This window comes from Cetorhinus maximus, chromosome 13 (genome assembly GCF_964194155.1).
Source record: "Cetorhinus maximus chromosome 13, sCetMax3.hap1.1, whole genome shotgun sequence".
In the NCBI taxonomy this organism is placed as follows: domain Eukaryota; kingdom Metazoa; phylum Chordata; class Chondrichthyes; order Lamniformes; family Cetorhinidae; genus Cetorhinus; species Cetorhinus maximus.
Window position 1 is genome coordinate 110,413,086 of NC_135891.1, and position 22,053 is coordinate 110,435,138.

The window sequence follows — 22,053 nt, forward strand, 5'->3', positions numbered from 1 at the left end:
CTCTTCACAGAGTGAGAATTCTTCACTGATGGCCACTCTTCATAGAGTAACAACCCTTCACAGAGTGACAACTCTTCACAGAGTGGCAAGTCTTCACAGAATGATAGCTCTAACCAGAGTGACAACTCTTCCCAGAGTGAAAGCTCTTCCCAGAGTGACAACGCTTCTCAGAGTGAAAGCTCTTCACAGAGTGACAGCCCTTCATAGAGTGACAGTTCTTCATAGAGTGATGACTCTTCATTGATGGCCACTCTTCACAGAGTGACAACTCTTCACTGAGTGGCAACTCTTCACAGTGACACCTCTTCCTAGAGTGGCAGCTCTGCACAGAGTGGCAATTCTTTACTAGTGACAACTCTTCCCAGAGGGTCAACTCTTCCCAGAGTGGCAGCTCTGCACAGAGTGACTCCCTTAAGAGAGTGGCAGCTCTTCACAGAGTGGCAATTCTTTACTAGTGACAACTCTTCCCAAAGGGTCAACTCTTCCCAGAGTGGCAACTCTTCACAGAGTGACAATTCTTCCCAGAATGACAATCTTTCCAGGGTGACAGCTCTTTACAGAGGGACAACACTTTATAGAGTGACAGCGCTTCATAGAGTGGCAGCTCTTCCCAGAATGACAACTCTTACCAGGGTGACAACCCTTCCCAGGGTAACAACCCTTCACAGTGGCAACTCTTCACAGAGTGGCTACTCTTCACAGTGACAACTCTTCACAGAGTGGCAAGTCTTCACAGAATGATAACTCTAACCAGAGTGACAACTCTTCACAGAGTGACAACTCTTCACTGATGAAAACTCTTCACAGTGACAACTCTTACAGCATGGCAACTCTTCACAGTGTGACAGTTCTTCACGGAGTAACAATTCTCCCCAGAGTGACAACCTTTCATGGAGTGCCAGCTCTTCCCAGGATACCAAAAAATATAACAGCTACCTCCCTTCTCGCTTCCTTCCCCCAAAGGCATGCTCCACCTCAGTGTATTTTCCCCCACTGAAGCTGTCTTGTCAACATGTGGTCTCAGGAAACTGACTGCACCCAAAAATAAGACTTCTGGGATATGCTACGGTCAGGACCTTAGGCCTCTGGGTTGCTGTTGACTGCCCGGTATCTCGATTTCCTGAACCAGCACCTTTAGTGTAAACCAATTAGAAGAAAGCTACCACAAAAGCAACAACTTATATTTATATATCGCCTTAACATACAAAATGTCCCAATGTGTTCCACAGGAGAATTTATTAAACAAAATATGACCCCAAGCCACTTACGGGGATATTAGGTCAGGTTACCAAAAGCTTGGTCAGAGAGGTAGATTTTAAGGAGGGTCTTGAAAGTGAGGTAAAGAGGCTGCGAGGCGTGGAAAGAGTATTCCAGAGCTTAGGGCCCTGGCAACTGAAGGCACGTCCATCAATGTTATGTGATTAAAATCGGAAATGCTCAAGAGGCCAGAATTAGATGAGTTCCGATATTTCAGAGGGGGTTGTGGAGTTGGAGGAGATTACAGAGATAGGGAGGGGATGGGACCATGAAGGGAATTTGAAAAAAATGATGAAAATTTTCAAATCAAGGTGTTGCTTGACCAGGAGCCAATGTAAGTCAGCGAGCACCAGGGGGCGATAGGGGACCAGACTTGGTGTGAGTTAAGACAGACAGCAGAGTTTTGGATGACCTCAAGTTTCTAGAGGGTAGAATGTGGGAGATTAGCCAGGAGTCCATTGGAGCAGTTGAGTCTAGAGGTAAAAAAGGCATGACTGAGTGTTTCAGCAGCAGATGAGCTGAGACAAGTGTGAAACCAGTTAAAGAGGTGGAAATAGGCAGCCTTAGTGATGGCATGGATATATAGCGAGAAACTCCCCTCAGGGTCAAATATGACACCAAGATTGTAAACACATCGGTTTAGTCTCAGACCATTTCCAGTGAGGGGGGTGGAGTTGGAGTTTGGAGCAGGGACCGAAGAAAATGGCATCAGTCTTCCCGATATTTCATTGGAGGAGATTTCTGTTCATCCAGTACTGGAGGTCGGATAAGCAGTCTGATAATTTAGCAACAGTGGAGGGGCTGAGAGAGTTGGTGGTGAAGTCAAGTTGGGTGGCATCAGAGTCCACGTGAAAATTAATGCTTTGCTTTCTGACGTTGGCATCGAGGGGCAGAATGTAGATGAGAAACAGGAGGGGGCCAAGGATCGATCATTGGGCAACAACAGGTGTAACAGTGCAGGAGCAGGAAGAGAAGCCATTGCAAGTGACTCTCTGGCTATGATTAGATAGATAAGAATGGATCCAAGTGAGAGCAATCCCACCCAACTGGTCGACAGTGGAAAGGCATTGGAGAAGGGTGGCATGATTCAAGAAGGAACCTGAGGCCTGGTTTACCTTGTCACAGTCACACAGGACGTCATTTGTGACATTGACGAGAGTCATTTTGCTAATGTGGGAGGGGTAGGATTTGGAGGGATTCAGACATGGAATTCAAGGGAAGCTGGGCTTTGATTAGGGAGGTGACAGTTTCATCTTGTGTTCATGGTTCTGATAGGGTTTCTTTAGGGTTTGCCTGTTCACCTAAGAATTCTACCATAGACTGTAATCTGTAAAAACCATTCCTGTTTATTTACAGATCTGTGTACATCTCTGGACTCTACGCGAGGTTATACTTCTGCTTCCCACCAGGTATCAGTCTCTTAGTCATGTGACATTGCATCATTGTTTCATCAGTATCTGATGCTCCTAATGTTAGCCCTTTACTCTACATCTCCCTCGAAGTCTTTATCCCAACTATATACATCCTCCTACATCTCCCCCCAAAGTCTCAGGCTTCACAGGGCTAGCCTTTGTGGTGCCTTAACCAATCATCCTGATCTGACCTTGATTTCATTTCGAGGTTGAGGACAAACTGCACTCTCTTGTTGTTCGATTTGAGTGTCTTCCACACAGGTGGCTGTAGAGTTTCTACTTGTTTCTGGTTCCTTGTCTCCATCCGGATCTAAATAATGTGTCCAAGGTTCCATTGGTTTCCTTTGCAATGATATCAAGGCTCATCGGTTCCTTCTGACATTTCCCTGGTCCGTTTCAATTCTATAAGATCTTGGCTGTGGAGCTCTTCCTATTCCAATGCCTTAATTCTGTTGATCTCATATCCACACTCTCTCCCTGGGCTGCATCACTTTCAATTCTCATGCCCTGTGCCTTAAGCTGAAATGACGAGCTTGACTGTCCCTCTGTTGTCCCTTACACTTCCTGACTTTCTCACAATCATCTGGGGTAATGTTAGGTTGTAGTTTTTGCTGTAGAGCTGGAAGTTGTGTTCGCAGCCATCTTCCCAAGAATAGTTCTGATGGTGAGAACCTGTTTTTAATTGCTGAAGCGCTGTAATTAAGAAGGGCTAAGTTAACATCTTTGTTCTTTTTCATCAATTCCTTGATTGTTCAAACTCCTCTTTCTGCATCTACGTTCCATTGCAGGTATCTAGGCAAAATAGTCACATGCACAGAACCATATTCCTGCACAAAGTTGTAGAACAGCTTGTTAGCAAACTGAGGACCATTGTTTGACACCACAACGTCCAGGATGCCATGTGTCGTGAAGATTCACCTTAGTGATGTAATGCCTGCCTCCACCATGGTACTAAGCAGTCTACTTCAAACTATCTGGAGAATAATGAAAACTTTTCCTTTAAACTCAAATAAATCCATTCCCAGGCACTCCCATGGCCTCGTAGGATTGGTAGATGGTGTAAGTGGTTCGCTCTTCTGTTGGCGATGCACTGCACATGCAAGGCAATTCGTAACTAACTCTTCAACGGAGTGATTGATGTCTGGCCACCAAGCTGGCTGTCTGGCTCTTGCTCTGCATTTCGCTATTCCCAAGTGACCTTGATGGATTTTCTGAGGAATGTTGAGTCAAAGTGTTTTAGGGATGACTAGTCTGTAGTTAAAACTAAGAAACCATCGATGGTGTTAAGATGTTTCCTTTGACTGAAATATTGGCAAAGCACAGGATTATCTGGAGTATACTCCAGCCATCCATTCTGGAAATATTCTTTCATTTTCATGCACTGGGGGAAGGTAAATGGCGTAGTGATATTGTTGCTGGACTAGTGATCCAGAAACCTCAGCATAATTCTCTGGGGACCCAGGGTTTAAATGGTGAAATTTGAATTCAGTAAAAGTCTGGAATTAAAAGTCTAATGATGACCATAAAACCATTGCCCAATTGTCATAAAAACCCATCTGGTTCACTAATGCCCTTTAGGGAAGGAAATCTGCCGTCCTTACCTGGTCTGGCCTACATGTGACTCCAGACCCATAGCAATGTGGTTGACTCTTAAGTGACCTCTGAACAAAGGCAATTAGGGATGGGCAATAAATGCCGGTCTTGCCAATGACACCCACACCCTATGAATGAATATTTTTTAAAAACTCATCATCCTGCAGTTTGCTTGCTTAATTTCTTATCATCTTTTCTCAGTGGCTGTTAAGTGTTTGGTAATGAGTGAAGTATATGCTTCCATTTCCTCAACAACATTTAAGTTTTCCAATTTAACACCCCTCACTGGGAATCTTGACAATGCATCTGCTGTTGTCTGGTACTTTCCTTGAACTAACTCAGTGAATGAATTGTATCTCATAAGCCTCTGTCTAAATCATTCAACTCTCGGCAGTATTTTTTGCACTTTCCTTCAGGTGAAGAAGAGTAACCAAAGGTTTGTGGTTGGTACCAATTTTAATCCTTAATCCCATTATATAATTAAAGAATTTCTCCTGGGCCCATGCGGCAGCTCATGCTTCTCTCTCAATGGTTGCACACCTCTTCTCAGTGTCCATAAGAGATCTGGAGGCATGATAAACTGGTCTTCTTTGTCCATCCTTTTGAACTTGAACCACACTGCGCCCCAAACCTGTAGATGATGCACCTGCTGCAATAATTGTTGGCAACTCTGCATCATAACGCGCTGGAATTTCTGGTGAAATTAGGAGATTTCTGATCTTATCAAAAGCATTTTGCTGGCCCACGTTCTAGAACCACTGTTGGCCTTGTCTCAACAGCTGTCACAATGGTTCAATGATTTCCATCAAGTTTGATAGGAATTTGCCTACTTGGTTGACCGTCCCAAGGAATCTTTGTAATTCCGTGATGTTTTTAGGCTCTGGGAACTCTCTAATAAGCTTGGTGTTCTGCGGTAAGAGAAACAGAGTTAACATTTCGAGTCCGTATTACTCTTCTTCAGAGACAAAGAGAAGAAATGTGATGGATTTTCTACTGTCTAAGAGGGGTTGGCATGGTTGGAGGTCTAGCTGGGGTTTCTTTAAGGTTGGCCTGTTACCCTAAGAATGCTACCATGGACTGTTATCCATAAAAACCATTCTTGTTGATTTACAGGTCTATGTACATCTCAGTGCGCTACGCAAGGTTGTATTTCTGATTCGCACCAGATCTTAGTCTCTTAGTCATGTGACATTGCATTGTAGTTGCATTAGTATCTGGTGTTCCTCATGTTAACCCTTTACTCTACAGCAACAACACATTCAAGGACTCTGGGGAGGGAGGAAAGAGATGTCAGAGATGGGGCAGTAGCTTGCATGGATGGTGAGGTGACAGGGTGTTTTTTTGAGGAATGGGGTGGTGACAGCAAATTTAATGGAGAGAGAGGAAGCACCTTAAGGGAGAGAATCATTAACAATGTCAGCTAACATATCGGGACCAGGAAGGGGAGTTGGGTGATCGGAGGTTTAGTGGGGTGGAGCCAAGGGAGTAGGAGGTGGATCTCATGAACAAGGGAGCTCAAAGAGGGCTTTAGGGGAGAAAGGAGAGAAACATGAGAAAGATACAAGCTCAGGGGTATGACGGTGGGGAACTTTAAGGGAAGTTTGACCCAGTGGGCTGGTGGAAGGGGTAAACGTGACAGAGGGAGCTGAGCTGACATCTTAGTGACAAAGAATTCCCATGAGCTAGAATTAGGGAAGTTTTAATTCAGATTCTGTATAGGAAGTGAAGAAAAAAAAATTCTCCTTTAAATTCCACCAAATGCTGGACTGTTCCTGCGATTTTGTAACCTGTGATTTTTTTTTTCAAACATAATTTACTTCAGCTGATTTCTGTGCAGGAACCAAAATAAATCTGAGAGAAATGATCAGTCAGAACAAGGAGTGTTTTTGCGGACGTGTTGGCTGGTGTCTGAATGAGGCAGATTCTAGAGGGTGACAGGAAACTGGCAGATTTAGGAGCAAGCTTGAGGCATTTTCTGCCTGGCCCGGCGGCTTGTGTGGATATTAACGCTCCTACTGCACTATCCGAAGAGTCCTCCCAACCTCTCTCAAATAACACCACCGAAATAAACCAGACTAACTCCACATTCATCTTTATTGACATTGAATTCATTGCGTGAATCATATCGGGGCCAGGATTTCCCAGCCCTTGCCCGGTGGGTCCCACTGCAGCGCACGCAGCGAGACAGCCAAAAGCCCATCGACTTCAGTGGGACTGGAAGACCCCACTGTAGGGTTGGGCCAGGAAATCCCCCCCTGAGCTTTTTCAACATGACGGGATGCTTTATAAATTAAGGGAAAGCCAGATAAGTATGTGAGGGAGAAGGGAATAGATGGTCACAGTGATAGATTTAGATGAGGAAAGGTGGGAGCATCGTTCGAGAGGAACACAAACGCCAGCATGGACTGGTTGGGCCGAATGTCCTGTTTCTGTGCCATATACCCAATGTTATCCTCTGTAAAAGAGAAATCACAATGTAAAAGCCACCCATACCCACTAGGTGGCAGCAAAACAGTAACTTAACCACCTGACTTGCTGCAGCAGCCTAAGCATCTATTATTGTTTCACATTTTAATTTGTGCACATCATGACGTTCTTATTTAATAATCAGGTTATGTTCCTATGACAGTTCAAGAGCATAGGCAGTGCGAATCATGAGGTGCAACTTCACAGGAAGAAAGAACTTGCATTTACATAGCACCTATCATGACCACAGGATGTCTCAAAGCGCTCTACAGCCAATGAAATACTTTTGAAGTTTAGTTATTGTTGTAATATAGGAAATGCAGCAGCCAATTTGCACACAGCAAGCTCCCACATAAGGGAATGTGATAATGACCAGATAATCTGCTTTAGTGATGTCTTGATTGTAAAATTCTCAACCTTGTTTACAAGTTGTTCCATGACCATGTCTTTCCCTATCACAGTAGTCTCCTCCAGATATAAAACCCCCTGAGATATCTGCATTCCTAAATTCTGGCCTCTTGTGCATCACTGATTTTAATCGCTCCACATTGGCAGCCATGCCGCCTGTCGCCTAGGCTCTAAGCTCTGGAAACCCCTCTCTACACACTCCGCCTCTCCACCTCACTTTCCTCTTTTAAGACGCTCCTTATAACCTATCTCTTTGACCAAGCTTTTGATCATCTGACATAACATGTAATTTGGTGTCATATTCTGTTTTACAACGCTCCTATGAAGCACCTTGGGACGTTTTATTATGTGAAAGGCAGTATATAAATGTAAGTTGTTGTTGCTGTTGTTGTTGTTGAGGACACCAGGGGGCACAGCCCTGTTCTTCTTCAAAATAGTGACATGAGATATTTCACACTCATCTGAGGGAGCAGACAGAGCATAGGCTTCACTTCTCATTCGAAAGGCAGAACCACCAACAGTGCAGCACTCCCTCAGCACAACACTGAAATGCCAGCATAGAATTTTGTGGTCAAGGCTCTGGAATGGGACTTGAACACAACCTTCTGACTCAGGAGATTGCTGCCTACTTAACCACAGCCTACACTGACAAGCAAGAGTTTGCAATCAATGTCTATTTCCAAGTCTATCCTATCTTGAGACATCTCAGTACATGGGTTTCCATTGGCCTTGTTGCCATCATGACATATAGGTGCTGTGTACAAACAATATTGAAGTGGCATAACTCTGAAAGACACGTTTAGGATCCTGACATATTGACAAGTTACAGAGGCGAAGGCTGGTGAGTAAAGTGGGAGAATCCGCACATTTTGCTGCTTTTCACACTTTAGGAACTGTCAGCTCTCCCACAGGAATAATAATTAACAAGATCAGGAACAACTTGCTTTTAAACTTCACACCTCACACATTAGAATATCTCGGAGGACTTTGCAAGTCGCAATGGGTGATGCTGAGCTACAGATCAGGAAAGATTAAGGCAGAGGGGGCTGAAGGCAGCGTGAAAGAGGTTCTCTGTGTGCAAGAGGCTCTCGAGAGGCTTGTGAAGCAAAGCAGTTAAGTGGTTGGGAAGGGACAGAGTGTTTGGGCAGCTGCATAAACAAAGGACATCAGGGATAGGATGTACAGACAGGTGGGACCTGCTGTCACCTAGAGGGTGCAGTGTGAGCTAACAGTGATCGGGCAATGAAGGCATGTAGGCAAAGAACGCAAATGTCTGGTTCTGGTAGAATGAGCCATGCTTTCTTATATTCTCTGTATAATTTAGAGTATCTGGGTTTAAACAGGGTAAGTAAATGAAAACCAGATATCAAAGCCTCTGGTCTTTTCTCATTGAAGTGATATCTTGGTTCAGCTGGTAGATCCTACAGGGGGTGGAGGGAGGGCTGCCTGATTTTCCATGGGGTGGGGATTCACCTGTTTGTCTATCGTAACATCAGCAGAAGTGTCATCGGAACCCAGGATAAGCAGCATTAGCCCCCGATGAATCGAAAGAAAGAAGGAACTTGCATGACATAAATCGCCATTTAATTCTCAGAACATTCCAAGGCACTTTGCACCCGCTATGAAATGTGGAAATCACTGTTGTGATGTGAGAAGCACAACAGCCAATTGTTTCACTGCAAATTTCCACAAACAGCAACGTGACAATGACCAAATGAAAATGTTGACCAGACGAGGAGTACTTTTTAAAAATTCATTCATAGGACGTGGGTACCGCTGGCTAGGCCAGCATTTATTGCCCATCCCTAATTGCCCCTGTTCAAAGGGCATTTAAGAGTCAACCACATTGCTGTGAGCTTGGAGTCACGTGTAGGCCAGGTTTCCTTCCCCGAAGGACATTAGTGAACCAGAGGGGTTGTTACAACAACCAGCAATGGCTTTTAATTCCAGATTTTTATTGAATTCAAACCTCACCAGCTGGGGTTCAAACCCAGGTCCCCAGAGCATTACTCTGGGCCTCTAGAATACGAGTCCAGTGACAACACTGCTATGCCACTGCCTCCCCAGGTTTAACAAGACCAAAACCAAGTCTTGAACTTGTAAACCTAGACTGACACTTTGTGAAGGTACTGAGGATGAGCCATGTCGTTCAGAGGTGCCAACATTCCTCCCTGCACCAACACCACCAAAGAAATCGGGGCAGTGGGGGGGTGCTGGTGGTTGGTCCTTCTTCCTGTGGCTGTCTGTGGGATCTTGCTGTGTACATAAACAGAAGTCACTACATTTCAAAATAACTAATTTTACGCAAGGCTTTTTGAGAAATAGTAAAAGGTTCTGTGTAAATGCAAAACAAAAAACCTTGCAATTGTTGGAAATTTGAAATTGAACCGGGAAATTGGCTCTGTCAACATCTAGAAAATGAAAAGACAAGTTCATATTTCTGGTATGAACCCTTTATCCGTATTGCAACATTACCCAGTTGTTTCTCAGATTACTGGCTGACCTACTCTGAACTTCCAACAGCTCCTAGCAACAGGAGGAGACTATTAGACCCCTCAAGCCTGTTCTGCCATTCAGTTAGATCATGGCTGACCTGTATCCCGACTCCATTTTCCGAAATTGTTTCCACGCCTGTTAATGCCTTTCTCAAACAGTAATCTATCAATCTCAGCATTGAAATTTTCAATTAACTCCACGGCTTCTTGGGATTAGGAATTCCAGATTTCCTCTGCTCCCTGGTGTGTAGGGTTTCCTGGCATTTCCCCTAAACAGCCTAGCTCTAATTTTAAGGTTATGTCCCCTTTGCTTTGGCTTCGCTCCAACCACCAGTGGGAGTAGCTTCTCTCCATCCATCCTATCAATACCTTTAATCATCTCAATTATCAATTCTGATTATCTAATTTTTTTTCATCTTTCCATTTAGCATTTATTGCCCATCCCTAATTGCCCTTGAGAAGGTGGTGGTGAGTTGCCTTCTTGAACTGCTGCAGTCCCTGTGGTGTAGGTACACCCACAGTGCTGTTAGGAAGGGAGTTCCAGGATTTTGACCCAGTGACAGTGAAGGAACGGCGATATATTTCCAAATCAGGATGGTGAGTGACTTGGAGGGGAACTTCCAGGTGGTGGTGTTCCCATCCGTCTGCTGCCCTTGTCCTTCTAGATGGGAGAGATCACGGGTTTGGAAGGTGCAAAAATAAAATGCAACGTAAATGGATTAACAGAGGGCGGAATTTGATGGCCCCGTTTCAGCGGGGGTGGGGCCTTAAGACGCAGCGAGCGTTCGAAAGCCCATTGACTTCGGCGGGACCGTAAAATCCCGCCGGCATAAAAATCCACCCATAGTCTTTGTGTTCATCGAGGGAAAAAACCCAAGGCTTTTATTAATTAATATTAATTTGCTGTTACAGACGGACTTCAGTTTTTGGATTTGCTGAATGTCATTGCAAATTCAGAACAGTAAACTCACTTCTAGTGATGTTTGCTTAAAAGTAACGACCGGGCAAAAGGGACATCGTCTTCAACCTGTTTGTGAGCTACGACTCTGACAGTAGTAATCCAGAGATTGAAACAGAGCTGCCATTGCCTTCTGAAGTATCCAGTTGTGCGTGAAATCAAGTGGTCCCAGATGAGGTTAATTACAGGAGGTTCCTCTGCCTGATTTTAATTGATTTTACAGATCGGATATCTTCACATTCAACGGGTGCCTTTGTTCTCCTTCCTATGTGCAGTTGAAAGGGGGCCCATTGAGAATGCACACAGGTTGTTTTACACAAAAACACTTTTGGTTCAGTCCTCCTTGTCCTTCAGCCGAGCTAAGGAGTCCTGCAGGCATTTTAACCCTGGCCCACTCATCAGATTTCCTCTCCAATGAAAAGTGGCCATTGGAGGGTTGCTAATGTCTGTGGGGCTGTACCCAAGCAGCAAGTCAATACCTTCAATATGGGACCAAAGGGAAAATGATTGGGTGGGGAGAGAATGAAAAGCCTATTCAGTACACCACATTCCCCCTATTCTTTAGGTTAGGTTACCATTCATATCTCCCCATGCCTATTCATCGCTTTATTAACACAATCATGGGGATAGTGTGGTCAGGTGCATTTGAGGTGGAAGATCAGCATGATCTTATTGAATGGCACAGGAAGCTCCAAGGGCCGAATGGCCTACTTGTCTTATGTTCAAAGGCCAGTCAAGGCAGCTATACTGCTGTTTCAACCTAGGTCAGCTAACTCCGCACTGTGGGGATCAAAACTGGGTCTTTTCTGGTCTGTACAGGTCCACAGCATAACTAGGCAACTGAAAGCATGGTCAACAATGACAGGGCAAAGGAAGTGGTGGGGGGGGGGTGTAAGGGAGTTCTCAAAGGGTTGGAGGAGGTAATGGAAATAGGCTGAACAAAGAAAGGTTGGAGGCTAGAGGTAAGAAACTGTATCATCATTTATCAGTCATCTAACTTTTACTCACCTCCATGTTAATGTCCTTTTTCCTTTGTTAATACAAACAGACAATTCAATCCCTGTCATTTACTAGCCATGAAGGAGTAGGCTATGTCAGGTTTCTGAGCTTATTAAACTAGGAATGAAAGCATTTTCGAAAGGATGCTATGTGGTAATACTATACTACAGCCTTTAAGTGCTTTATTAAACACTTTGGATTATTTTTCAACCTTTACATACATATTGTTTTACATAACAGAAAAGCCCAATTCTTTGTGTTTCTAGTCGCGTATATTGTAAAGTGAAGCTCTACATTGATCTCCTATTGCAACATTTACAATAAGTAACTGATATTAGGGCAGATGACCAAAAGCTTGGTCAAATGGATAGGCTTAAGGAGTGTACTAAAGGGGAAGAGAGAGAGTTGGAGGGGTTTAAAGAGGGAATTCCAGAGTTTGGGGCCTAAGCAATTGAAAACATGTCACCAATGGTAGAGTGATTAAAATCGGGGATGCTCAATGAGACAGAAATAGAGAAGTGTAGATATCTCTGAGGGTTATAGGACTGGAAGAGATTACAGAGAGAGGGATGAAAATATGGAGATGTTTAAGAACGAGGATAAGAATTTTAAAATCCAGTTGTTTTTCAACTGTGAACCCATGTGGATCAGCAAGCACAGGGGTGATGGAGGAAGGAGACCTGGTGCAAGTCAGAGCACAGGCAGGAGAGTTTTGGATGACCTTTTTGTGCTTTGTCCTCCCCTCTCTCCAACTGCCCTCTCCGTCGTGCTCAATTGTTCTGTGTTTGATTATGTGAGTCTGTTTATTGTTGCTACTCACTGAGCTTGATTGGTTAAGCCTACATGTGGATGCAGGGAACAGTAAACAAAGCTGTAGAAAGAGCTGGAAGCCAGAGCTGAAACATGGAGTAGACATTTTAAAGCACTGTGTCACCTCTGCATAGATCCGAGATATATAATATATACAACGCACTGATGCCTCATGCAATAAGCCATTCTGCTTTCTGATATTTCACCCAATAAACCATTCCACATACCAGATTCTGACCTAGTTCCTCCTTGCTGCCCTTAAACAGGATTAGATCCAGTCCGTGTTTTCTGCCCCATCAACTGCCAATTGATGGTTCTCCCAAGCCCAAACCAGCTCCAGGTTCTCTTCCTATCCAACTCCAGTCCAGCTCCAAGTCCCACTCCATATCCAATTCATACTCCATGTTCCATTCTACATTCAAATCTTAGGCCCAAGCCTCAATTTTGATTCCACTGAAGCTTCTATTATGCTAGCAGGTAGCCTGATTGGTCAATAATATGGCCACTAATATTCTGTGAAACTTTACTGATTGAAATGCCATAAATGAACGCTGCACACCCGGAAAAAAGCTAAAGCCTAAATTTTAACCTAGGGCGGTATTTAATGCAGGCGATGGGGGTCTTGCCAGACCACTAAAGAGCTAGTGAGAGTCCTACTTTGCCTCCTTTGGGGATGGCCCAATGAATCAAGGAACCCAGGGGTGGAAATCTTGTCCCCCTGGGAGCTCCTGGCCAATCAGAAGCCAGCAGCTCTCCATTGAGGCAGCGCCAGTGGGAGCAGTGGCAGCTACCAGCAATGCACCCAGAGAGTCGCCTAGGATTGCCAAGGGGCAGAGGTCACAGATGAGACATGGCAGGATGGGATCTTGGAGTGGGAGTCGGGAATGAGGGGGGGATTTTGGAGGCAAAGACGGGGTTGGCTCTCAGCGGCACCCCCGTTCCTGACGCCGGGTCCCTGGATCAGGCACTGAGTGCCTTTGAACAAGGGAAACCCCCTGCCCCCTGCCCCCCCGGTGAACCCACAGGCCACCTGACAGAGTTTGCTTGTCATGCACCCCACATGGCACGTCCCACAGCCTCTGCTGGTTAAACGCCAGCGGTGGCAAAATGATGCCCTTAAGCGGGCATTAATTGCCCACTTAAGCACCTCAATTGGCAGTGGGGCGGGAGATCGTCCATGAGCCCTCCCACCCCGGACTTCACGGGGGCAGATGCAGGAAGGCAGCGGGTTCCCCACCGGACACCCTCTCACCCAATTAAATGCGCCTCCACCTCCAAGCCCACCTCTGGGGGGTGGGGGATTATATTTCGCCCAAGCGCCAGACTGGAGCTTGGCTGTTGTTGGAGCTCAGAAACTCATCCTACATCCTGCTCAATTTTACTCACCATTAAAAACAATGGATTATAAAATAGGGTCAGGTGTAAAATAGGCTTCGGACCCTTTTCCTGCCAGGTTAAAATGGGGATTAAAGTACTCACATTGTAAATATCTGCATTGAAGGAGGAAGGATAAAGGAAGAATATTTGAAAGATAGCATTTGGAAGACACATGAATATTGTGTAATCTATTTTTGTATCTGTAAAATGAATCTGTTAATGAATATTCTTTCTCCCTCAAAAAACACCATAACATAAATTTGCATTTATATAGTGCTCTTGAAGTACAAAAATGGTTCAAGACTCTTCACAGAGGGATATGAATGAATGGACATGGAGACAGAAGAAATGAGTGGTGACCGCAAGTTTGGTCAAAGGTGGGTTTTGAGGAGAAGGTGTTTTTAAAAAGGGAATTCCAGAGCGCAAAGCCTAATTAGCTGAAGACAAGGCTGCCAATAGTGGGCCAACGCAGAAGTCAGGTCAGAGGAATAGAGAATTTAGTAGGATACTTGTGCTGGGTGAGGTTACAGGGGTAGAAAAAGACAAAGCAATGGAGGGATTTAAATATAGCATGGGGAATTTGAATTTGAGATGTCAGGAGGCAGGGGACCAGTGAATGTCAGTGAGGTCGGCGCGATCACTATCTGTTGTGGGATAGGATATCAGCAGCGGAGCTTCAGATGGGCTGAAGTTTACGGACAACATAACTTCTTCCCCCAGAAGGACACCCCCCCCATGGCACTAGGCCAATTCCCCAAATCCTGATCCTAATCAGGACTTTGAGACGGAAAAATTCTATGGGAAATGTTTGCAGGGAGTTCCAATCTCTGAGACTCCCTGATTACAATTGGAGAGTGAAAATGATAGAGTCACATTGAAATCTGCTTCCTCCTTGATATCATTGGCTGAGAGTTGATGAGCATCTGGCAAATTCTCCATGTTATCTTCATGCTGTTTGGTTGAAGAAGGATGTATGGAACAGGGATGATGAATGTTCAATGTCCAATCCACAACCAGAAATGAGATAGCCAAGAAGTGGGTTATCCATTAAATCCCATTCCCCTGCACTTTCCATTACTTTTTCAATTATGTTGTCTATTACTTGTCACTTATCAGTCCAAGCTTGGCTGTTGTCCAGGATTTGCTGTGGGGTCCAGAACTGATTCGTTAACTGAGGAATTGCAAATGGAACTGAAAATTCAGCAATCACCTGCGAGCTCCCCCATTTTGGCCTTATGATGGAGGGAAGGTCGTTGATGACATAGCAGAAGACGGTTCATCCTAGGACACTGAGGAACGCCTGCAGTGCTGTCCTGGTGCTGAGAAGATTGGCCTCCAAAAACCATAACCTTTAGGCTCAGTATGTTTCCAGCCAGTGGAGAGTTTTTCCCCTGATCCCCGTTGATTTTTGTTTGACTCGGGTTCCTGAGTGCCGCACTCAGTTAAATGCTGCCTTGATGTCAAAGGCAGCAACTATCACCTCCCCTGAGAGGCTTTGGCTTAACGCTTCCTTCCCTGGAATGTCAGGCTATATTACACGCTCAAGTCCCTGGGGTTGGGCTTGAACACAAAATCTTCTGACTAGAGATAGAATTGCTGCCATTGAGCCATGGCTGATGCGTGTGTGTGTAAAATACAGTAATAAGCCTCACAAGATACTTTGATGACTTGCGACTGTTTATTTCACCATATCATCTAAATGAAAATAAAACAAACTGCAAACTTGTTCAAGCATTTGTTTGCTGGGATCAATCCTCCAAAGGGTTAAGTGCTTCTGTGTGATACGTGTGTAGCAGAATGCAGAAGCACAGGGGTATGCTTAAGGGACCATAGGCTGATTGTGCATCCTCCGAAATTTGTAATCAGGATGAACAATCATGTACTGTCTTCACTTTTAGCTTTCTAAAGGGGCTTGAGGTCGGTGCAAAGGGATTGGTTCCTGTCAGTTGACTGCTTAATGTCTTTGTGCGAGAGAAAATGCAAGAAAAAAATGCCCACCGGTGATTGGTGAGCTCGGTCTCGATGCGATTGGAGCTGAGCCTGTGAGGGGGTTGGGTTGTAACTGTAGCCTCCGTCATGCCCAAGACCCTAATCACATTTTCTTGCTTCCAGCAAGTACTGTGTGTCACTGTTAACTTCACTTTCAAGAAGCTGATAGAGTCCTACTGAAGGCTTGTGGCAGTCGCTTTCCAGCCAGTAAGTAGGTCTCAATTCTCAACACACTAGTTAAAGCTATTTAATCAGAGTTGTTCAATCCACTTGTTAAACAGGCCTGTGTACTTTAAAGTGATAGCTTCGTTGTAAAGTGCAAAACAATTGAACACATCTTTCAGCAAATATTAAATTTCCATGCACAAAAAGCTGTGCAGAGCGATGTACCATGTATTAGGAATTTTAATGTTTGCTCACATAACACAAAACTGCTTTGCATGAAGACGTGTTGGATATTTGACAGCGTTTACAGTGAGGGCTTGTACTGATATCCTGAAGTGTGTCAGCTTGGCTCATCCAGTAGCACTCCTGTCCCTGAGTCAGAAGGTTCTGGATTTGAGTCCCATCCCAGTGTCCTAAGCGAACATTCCCGTGTGGTGCTGAGGGAGTGCTGCACTACTGGAGGCACCATCCTTCAGGTGAGACATTTAAACCAAGTCTCCTTCTGCCTGTGATGGTGGATCTTAGATTGGAGCAGGGATTTCTCTTGGTGTCCTTGGCCAACAGTTCTCCCTTAACCAATACAAGCAAAACAAACAGACAAACTGCTAGTTTAGTTCGATACTATTAGTGGGATGTTGCTAGTGTTGAATTTGCTTGCCTGTATGACCAAGTAATTCAGCATGGAGTATTTTAAAGTGATACAGAGCTTTGTCAATATAAATATGATCATTAGGAACAAGGCATTGCAGTGGAAAATTCCATATAATAGGAGCCAAAGTTAATGTCAAGAGGAAAATAGAAAGACTTGCATTTATATAGCACCTTTCACCGCTAACGGACATCCCAAAATGCTTTGCAGCTAATGAAGTACTTCTGAAGTGTTGTTGTAATGTGGGAAACTGTTGTAATGTGGGAAAATCGGCAGCCAGTTTGCGCACAGCAAGCTCCTATAAACAGCAAGATGAAAATGACCAGATAATCTGTATTTCGGATGTTGATTGGGGCATAAATATGAGCGGAACACCAGGAATATTCTTCTTTGAAATAGTGCCATGGACTATTTTACGTCCACTTGAGAGAGCAGGCGGGGTGGTGGTTTAACGTTTCAGAAAGACAGCGCCTGTGGCAGATTTGTACCCCCTTCAGTATTGCACTAAAAGTGGCAGCCCTGATTTTTTGTGTTCAAGTCTCAAGAGTGGGACTTGCAATTCAGAGGCAAGTGTGCTATCCACTGAGCAATTCAAAAGATACAACTTGTTGCTAATTTTATAACTCATTTGTTATAGATTGATAGATATCAGCTATGTTTATTTTAGTTATATTTTTATGTTTTACACAATAAGAGTTCTTGGCGACAGGGCTAAACAACACAAGTACAAAAGCTTAACAAGTGTCAAACAAGGTTATAGATCAAAAAACATTCATTTCCCATGAGATATTTGTGGCAGGGAACTGACACTCAGAGAAGGGCATTGATTCATGGTCAAATGGCACCTTTAAAAAGGAGCTGGATTAATAGCTGCTGAGAAGAGGGATGTAGAAATATTAAAGCACAGTTTGATTTAATTTTTCAAAGGAAGCACAATTATACCACAAGCTTAGCCTTGGTTTAAAGTAGACTCTGCTTCACACCAAAGCTAAAATTGTGTTGCGTAAATCAGATGTTTAAGGCTCATCCCAGCTCCGCGGTGAAGAGAGATTCCAACCTCCAGGGCAGATCCAATTCCAGATTCATTCACACTATTTTCTGAGCCTCATAAATTCCACACGTATCAAGAAATCAGGGAAGCACTGGCCTGTGATTTACCTATCCGTGCCACTAGTGGTCAAGGTCCCCGGATGCCACAATAAAATTGCAGCAACAGTACAGCTGTAATGTCAATACAGCCTTTTTAATCCTTAAAGCCGGAGATCAACAAGCGGCAGTGGAGTTGAGCAGGCAAATTTCATAATTGAACAATCAGACATAATCTCAGGATGGCACAGGCATAATGGGCTGAATGGCCTCCTTTCTCTCCAGCCTTTCTAATGTTCTTCTATAACTTGCATTTATATAGCACCTTTGTGGTAATAAAACATCTCAAGGTGCTATACAGGAGTATAGTCAGATACAAATTGACACTGAAGCAAAGGAAAGAGCTTTTAGGACTGGTGGCTAAAAGCTCGGTAGGTTTTAAGGAGGAAGGAGTGCTGGAGAGGCAGAGGGGTGGAGGGAGGGTACTCTAGAGCTGAGGGTCTAGACGGCTGAAGGCACAAAGAGTGGTGGGGTAAAGGAAGTCAGATGCACAAGAGACCAAAATTGGAGGGGTGCGGAGATCTCGAGAGGGCTGTAGTCCTGGAGGTGGTTAGAGACAGGGAGGGATTAGGCCTCGGAGGGATTTGAACAGGATCTTGCACATTTTAAAATCAAGCCATTCGGGGACCAGGAGCCAACGTAGGTCTTGAGCACTGGGGTGATACGAGACTTTGGCCGGGATTTTCCGGTCCCACCATCGTCGCGGATGGGACGGGAAAATTTGGAGAGCGGCCATGCCCACTGCTAGCCGGACCGGAAAATCCCGCCATTGATGTGAGTTAGGATACAGGCAGCAGGGAGTTTGGATGAGCTCAAGTCCATGAAGGGACGGTGAGCGTATCAGTTCCATTCTCGTGAATGATATTGAATGTTCTGGGCTGTGGGTGATTCAGCTTCCCTTAGGTTTGAGGCAGCTTTCAATGAGGTTAGTGAGTCCATCTTTTAGTGATGGCAACATTCGTTTAAAGAACAATCCCAGAAAACGCTAAACAATGAATTTATCCTCCACCACCCCACCCCCCTACCGTCACCCTCAAGGTTCATTTAGGAAACAGATTGTATGTTATAAAAAAGATTTAAAACAGACATGTGATAGGTCCCTGAATGCAGTGTGTGCCCGGTGGGAGAGGGGAAGGGAGACAGGTGGGCACTGAGCTAATGAAACATCGCATCCCTGACCTTATATCCTACAAAAATGACACCGTCCAAACAGGAGGTCGGCCAGAATGTAATCACGTGATTCTAATTGCATTTAAAAAAACAATACATCTAATTTCTTTCATTTGAGAGTTGACATGGCCACCAGAAGGAGTAACTGAGACCGGCACCAGATTCATGTAAAAAGCAACTGGGTAGTGTAATAGGAGGTTAGCACTATTCTTAAAAAGGTGAAAGGCCGACCGGCCAATGCATCCACGAGTCTCACGGATACTCCGCGATAAACTGATTCACACAATCTCAGAAATCCTCCCTTACGCAAACACAAATGTGAACGTTTATCGTTCCCCGCTTTCCTTCGCAGAATCGCTGCATAAGGACAGCCGTAAGATCTGCTCAACTTGTACCCAGTTTGTCACTGTGACAGCCACCTTGCTGCTTTAGCGCACACACACACAGACACACACGCCCAGGGCCTCCCTTCCACCCGGGGTGCATCAGCTGAATTGCAGCCCTTATTTATGGAAACCTGGCGTTAGAGTGAATGTACAGCACTTTTACACGATAGCATCACCCTGTGCCCCGCAGTCTGAATAATAACACTTTGAGAAGTTGGAAATAATTTTTTGGAAACATCGTGCTCTCTTATTTCAGATCCAGCAATGCGGAACTCTTAAACAATTCATTTAAAGCTGCAAATTCCCCACATTTTCTTTCAGTCTTTTTCTGTTCCCCAGCTCGAGGGGCAGACTCTTTCTCCAGTGCGATCCCACTTGTACCACTGGTACCTCACGCAACAGGCCATTCTCCAGAGGACAGATTGGGTAGGCGGGGTTGTTTTCTATGGAACAGAGGCTGCTGAGGTGCACAACATTATTAGATAACTAGATGGAGTGGACAGGTAGGACCCATTCCCCTTAGCAGAGAGGTCAATAAGCAGGGGGCACAGACTGAAATTAATTGCGAAAGGTTAAGAGGGGAGTTGGGAATTTTTTTCACCTGGAGAGTGGTGGGGGGGGTCTGCAACTCAATGCCTGAAAGGGTGGTGGAGGCAGAAACCCTTGCTGCATTTAATAAGTGCTTGGTTATGCACTTGAAGTGTTTCGACCCACAGGGCTTTCGACCAAGAGCTGGATTGTGGTATTAAGCTGGATAGCTCTTTCTCACCCAGCACAAATGCGATGGGCTGAATGGCTTCCTTCAGTTCCATAAATTTTCCATGTTTCTCCATGTTCGAGAATATTCACAGCCAGCCTGACCCATCAATCACATCAGTAGCCAATGGACACTAACCAGAAACAGGAAACCCTCTCCGAATGTAAAAATCATATTGTTGCCTCTGCTGGGATCAGCTGTCACAGGGAATTGGAGCTTGGCCCAGCCTGGTCTCGAATGGCTCAGCACCATACTGCAGCCATATACATGTAGCCATGGAAACATCTCTCAACTTTGACAAGAGCAAATAGTTTCAGCAGGAGTATTGTTTATTGAGGTAAATTCGTCGATCTCAGTTTCCAGTACAGAGTCTTCAGTTGAAGAAGGTACAGATGAGAGAATATGCCCCCTGGTGCTGTGTTACTCTTGCCTACCCTTGCTTCCGTTGAACAAGGCTCCCTGATAGGGCTGTGAGGTCAGTGAATTGGCCAATTTTATACCAGGCATACACTTTACATAGTCTCCAATTCTGACAAGGGCAGAACTCATTTAATCAGCTACTGTTACTCTTGGCTCATAACTTCTGTTGACCACACGTACAATGGTCTAACTTGCCAACCCTGTCAAGTTGTCACTGGCTGGTCCGAAAATGCGACCTGTTTCAATGTATCTCACTAGAAGAAAATAAACACAGTTCCGTGTGTTTCAATGGGTTTGTGTTTGGTCTCACTTTAATTATTAATCTCACACCTAACACCTCCCCACCTTTGATAGCTCTCCAATTTGGATATTTTTATACCACGGCCTATTTCATTTTTCTATTAACTATATGTTATAAACAGTTTGTAAAACACCACTGGCACAGACTAACTTTGAAACCTGCTGGTAGTTCCCTTTGATGAAATTTGGCCAAGATGTGGTAGCCGTGTATTTAACTTGTTGAGTCATCTCAGTGGGATATTCGGGCTGCATTTAATGTCTGCATCAGACATTGTGATTCAATATTATGTTTGGATGGAGACTGCTATACAGCATGAGTGAATGGGAAATGGTGTGGTGGCTGGAAGTCTCTGTGTGGTTGTGGAATATGCTCAAATCAGGCCCTGCGTTGATGTGGAACTGACTGTGTTGTTTGCAAGTTATTCATTGATCTGGCTGCAGAGCTCAGCATAAGCCAGCTCATTGATTGTAGGAAGCATTCCTGCAACAGAAACATGTGTTCTAACTAACCTTTATAAGCATAGTGTGAACTCCAGAATAGATTAATTTCATTGCTGGTATCACGAGTTTCTTGCACACTCTTTTGGCAACTTCTGCCTAAGCAGCTTTGCACCTCCAATCAAGGGCCTCCCTCCTCTGCTGCACCTCCCGCAGTACAACCGGACATAATTCTATGCAATACTCTCAGGGACCAGTCTCATAAAATGTTGGCGTTTCCTGAACACACAGGTCTTTTCTCCTGTGTTGAGCTGTGCATTAATAACAAACTTTTCTGACCTTCATCAATAGCCTGCTTGCCTGTATGTGGGTACATTCTTGTGCATCAGTCACATCCCTGGCAACACGCACAAGATGTCAATACTTATAGTCACCTCTTAGACCTGGCGTTTGATGCAACTTCATTCACCCATCTCTCCCTTGCACACACCTGTCCACACCTCTGGGTTCAAGTCCCACTCTAAGGCTCGAGTAAAAAAATCAAATCTGACCCTCCCATGTAGTACTGAGGGGGTGCTGCACTGTTGGAGGTGCCATTTTTCAGATGGGACTTTAAACCAAAGCCCCATCTGCCTTTTTGGGTGGATGTAAAAGATCCCATTTCACAGAAGTCCCTGATGTCCTGAGCAATATTTTTCCCTCAATCAACATGACAACAAACAAATTAACTCGTCATTAGCACATTGCAAATTGGCTGCCACATTCCTACATTGCAACAGTGCCTACACTTCTAAAAATATTTAATTGGCTATAAAGCGCTTTCAGACATCCGCTGTTGTGAAAGGCGCTATAAAAATG

General features: G+C 44.6%; 1 protein-coding gene across 1 annotated transcript in view; it reads left to right on the plus strand.

The window, feature by feature from the left end:
* Window positions 1-15,848: 15,848 nt before the first annotated feature.
* The window catches only part of LOC144688320 (uncharacterized), a 62,269-nt gene continuing 56,064 nt past the window's right edge, over window positions 15,849-22,053 (plus strand). The window contains exon 1 of the mRNA XM_078554750.1: window positions 15,849-15,971. The gene's annotated coding sequence lies outside the window, so the exon portion shown is untranslated. The remainder of the gene's footprint in view (window positions 15,972-22,053) is intronic.